Source organism: Coregonus clupeaformis, chromosome 29 (genome assembly GCF_020615455.1).
Source record: "Coregonus clupeaformis isolate EN_2021a chromosome 29, ASM2061545v1, whole genome shotgun sequence".
Lineage (NCBI taxonomy): Eukaryota > Metazoa > Chordata > Actinopteri > Salmoniformes > Salmonidae > Coregonus > Coregonus clupeaformis.
The window spans coordinates 52,199,375-52,203,929 of NC_059220.1; the positions used below are offsets into that span (position 1 = coordinate 52,199,375).

Consider the following 4,555-nt stretch of genomic DNA (forward strand, 5'->3'; position numbering starts at 1 on the left):
ATCTATGAATGGTCCTGGTGCACATATTTGTTTTGTCAACGGAAGCCAGTTTGGATTTGGTTTCACACCAATCACATCAAAGCAAAAAAAACATTGACAGAAACAACTTGAATTGTTGCATCTCGTTGTATCGTTGTCCTCCGGTGGCTAGCTAGCTAGCTAAAATGTGCCCTTTCCTACATTAGCCATGGATGGAGATAGGGATTTGGACTTGTGGTTTTACTTCATTTCTGTACTGGCCAATGTTTATAATGGCGATTCTGATCCAACCATAAATTCATACATTGTGCGCTTGGCCTGAGAGGATGGATGATCAATATGTAGCTAGATGTAGTAGGCTAATGTTAACTAGCTGGCTCATCATTGCCCATGAAAGGAAGTTAGACTAGCGAGCAAGCATTTTAGCCAGGAAGCCTCGGAAAACCAAAACTAAAAGCATATACTGTCTGATAGAGTCATAGACCGTTTCATCAACATGTAAGAGCGGAGGACGGCAATTGCGTTTCTCTAGATGTAGGGTGAGTCAACATGTTTTTTCTACACACACACACAGAGAGAGAGAGAGAGAGAGAGAGAGAAATTAGAACCATGGACAGCCACATCATATTTAGCTTACGTTGATTGGACTAAATAGTTTTTGGTATCTTTTAGTTGTCACTGTATTAGACTAAGCATAGGTGATTTGATTATGTTAAAATGTTGAAGTTGAAGTGGTGCTGGAATAGTTGAGGCAGCGCCTGTTTTCTTTGCGAATTGTGTTAACTCTCCATGGTTCTAAATCAAATGTTGTTTAGTAGTCCCAAAATGTTGGAAATATTAACATGCTTGACCGTGCTGTAAGTCATGTAATTGTTTGTTACATGCAATATGCTTTGTGGACTTCACCGGACAGAGGTTGCTATCTGGCTTTGTGATTAAACAAAGGTGTGGTTGAATTTATTCTGCTACTGTGTCTTCTTATTGTCTTGGCCTTAGGCCTATATATCACGGTGGCAAAGCATATGAACAAACAGGTTATTGAGCAAACAACCCAATTATCACAACACATAGGTTGTAATATGGCTTTTTATTCTGACTTGGCTTCCCCAGTGATTTTACCCACGCACCGCTACTGCCAAAGGTAATTATGAATTCCTAGTCACTGCCAGCATCATATGTCTTGTCAAGTGTCACTTACATAGTAATTTGAAAAAGCATTGAAAACTTAATGTGCCATGAAAACACTATCTACATGGTACCAATTCACCACACGCAGTTCTACTCTACTTCGTACTGATGTCTCTTGGGTTACAGTTAGGTGGGTTTTTCCTCACACAAAGACTGCTGTGGATGTGTGTCAACTGCATTGGCCAGCAGGGATACAGACAACTCCATCCCACAAGTCAACTCCATGAGAGTACACTGTACACAAGGAGCTTCGGGACTGGTCCTAAGGAGGACCTTAAACCCTCTCCCCAGACTCTGACCCCCATGCACACCCTGGGAAGTGAAGGATCCTTGTTTGGTAAAAGGTGACCGCTCTGGTCCCTGGAGAGGATTAGTCGCCTGTTGCCCCAGGACTCCCTCGCCCCAGAGGTGTTGCTGCTGAGAGAGGAGGAGAAACAGGAAGAGGAACACGACGGGACAGGGGTCCAAAAAGACAACACCTCAGCAGTCTCAATTGCTGAGACTGAGACCCACAGTTCACCAGAAGAAGGAGAAAGTACAGAGCCAGAGGCACAAATAGGACATGACACGGTCAGAGCGAGAGAAGGAAAAAGAGGAGGGTAACACAGTACTAGAGTCAAATGGTGGTGCCATTCTTGAAGAGGGGACTATTTCATCACTCAATGAGGGATACGTGACTCCTTTGAACGCCCACCCTTCTTCCTGGGGAGCATTTACTCACTTTTGGGAAACTGCTCTTGGCGGAGTACCGGAAGAAGGGCCGAGTGGAGTTTAGGAAGATGTTTCAGCTTCAGGATGGGCATCGTCTCCAGAGCAGCTGGGGCACCATCGGGCACAGTGATATCGCCGGGCTCCCTGCGGGAGACTTCATCCGGACCATCCACGGCACTCCCATCCTCATACACCGGCCCAACCTGGAGGAATACCTGCTGTATATGAAGAGGGGGCTGGCCATCACCTATCCAATGGTACTGTATGTAGCTTATGCTACTGTCTGGCACTGGAAGAGACATAACTTTGTTTTCCATGAGTGCATCATGCTGCGGAGCTGTTACGAACCCCGTGGCTCTAAACGTCTAGGGTGGATGGACATGAGACCCGTAACATAATTCATGCAAATTAGGAGTGTGACATGGAACAGTGAGAATAAAAACTACACGACAACCATAAACTACCGTCAAACATAAATGGTTTATTGCTGAACACACGGTAAAGGTTTGGGAAAAAGGGCTGAGCAGGACCCAAGAAATGAAACAATAGTGTAAAAAAACCCTAAACTGATCTTGCCTGCCTCAAGAACCGCTAAACTACTGCTAATCATACAAAAGTACAGGGGGTGGTCCGCTCAGGTCTAACTAGTGTTTTTAGACAGATTTCTTCCTACGGGTAATGTACGCCCAAGGGCAACTTGCTTCAACTCCCCTTTTCCCAGAAACACAAAGTTACCAAACAAAGTAATCAGCAATTTAGTGAGTACACAATACACAGGACACCACCGTATCCATACTCACATACAAAAAGTAGTCGAACAAAGTTACTAAACAGCGGAACCAGCAACTTAGTGAGTAAACAATACACAGGACAACACAGTATCCATACTCACATACAAAAAGTAGTCTCTCTCTCACAACAAACATAACTGACTGGTTTTATACAATGGGATGTGTGATTGAAAAACCAGCAACAGGTGGTGCAATGCAGAGGAATGTTCACTGATTGGTCCACCTTAGCAATCAGCAGACATCTCAACGACCACCAATCAGGAACATACAGGACACCTGTGATTAGGGCAGAAGGAGAGGAAAACACAGGACATAGGATACCTGTATCCGTAACAGGAGCAGTAGTATTGTTGCTAATGGAGGGGGCCTGCAGTGCTATCACCAGCCCAATGGTATAGTCTTGACTGTATAGCTTGTGGAATTAGATGATTTGATATCAGAGCTTTGATTTTGGCAATCGCATAATTGCACACATGTTCAGTGACAATAGTAAGCTACAACAGCTCATACAATAGCAGGAAACACTCACAATTCACATACTTGAGATTATACGGTGATCTGATTTCTCTCTTGTCCTCTCTCTGTCTTTCCAGGATGCCAGTACTATGCTGATGATGATGGACGTCACAAACTAAGACTATGTGTTGGAATCAGCCTCCAGATTGGCGGCCATGTCACTGTTTCTGTCCCGAGCTGGTTTGTATTTATGTAGTTATACACTGAGTGTACACATTATTAGGAACACCTTCCTAATATTGATTTGCACCCCCTTTTACCCTCAGAACAGCCGCAATTCGTTGGGGCATGAACTCAATAAGGTGTCGAAAGCGTTCCACAGGGATGCTGGCCCATGTTGACATAAATGCTTCTCACATTTGTGTCAAGTTGGCTGGATGTCCTTTGGGTGGTAGACCATTCTTGATACACACGGGAAACTGTTGAGCGTGAAAAATCCCAGCAGTGTTGCAGTTCTTGATACACTCAAACCGGTGCGCCTGGCACCTACTGCCATACCCCGTTTAAAGGAACTTAAATATTTTGTCTTGCCCATTCACCCTCTGAATGGCACACATACACAATCCATGTCTCAATTGTCTCAAGGCTTAAAAATCATTCTTTAACCTGTCTCCTCCCCTTCATCTACACTGATTGAAATGGATTTAACAAGTGACATCAATAAGGGATCATAGCTTTCACCTGGATTCACCTGGTCAGTCTATGTCATGGAAGGAGCAGGCATTCCTAATGTTTTGTACACTCAGTGTTTGATAGCCTAGCACACCCCAAATCAAAATTGGTCAAATCCATATGCCATTTCGCTACATGTAGGAAAGACCTGCAGGAAATCTGAATTGGAAAGATTGGCAATTTGTGTTAAACTATCCCTTTTAAATGTAATGTTGATGTGATGTTGTGTCGTCTTTATGCTCTAAATGCTCTCCCCAGTAGGCTCCAAGGGCAGTGTTGTGAGTGTGGAGATCAGAGAAGATCACCACAGGAGAGCGGTGAACTGCTGGTATTCCTCCTGGAGCCTACAGCGAGGAGAGGAGTGGCCCGACAACGTCCCGTTTCACACCGCCGACCTGTAGGAGGCATTCTCGCTCTTCACTTGTAGTGTTTATTGTGCAATTCTGGTGACTTTGTTTGTTTTTATAGAATTACCAAGCTGGTTTTTATTGTGCAGTACAAGGCAAATCACCAGGGTCAGTTTCACGCAAATTCTCTATTTAGTAAAAAAAAAAGCTTTTTAGTTCAGTACTATAATCTGGGTCTGGGAAACCATCCTTTAGTGACCACAGAGTCACTTGAAAGACCAGCTTTCAGAACCTTTAACTGTGTGTTTGTGTGTGTTTCAGACTGCCCCCATTTGGTTTTAACCCACTGTG

General features: G+C 44.1%; 1 pseudogene; it reads left to right on the forward strand.

Moving 5' to 3' along the window:
- The first annotated feature begins 821 nt into the window (after positions 1 to 821).
- LOC121544502 lies at positions 822 to 4,258 on the forward strand (annotated as a pseudogene).
- Positions 4,259 to 4,555: the final 297 nt, after the last annotated feature.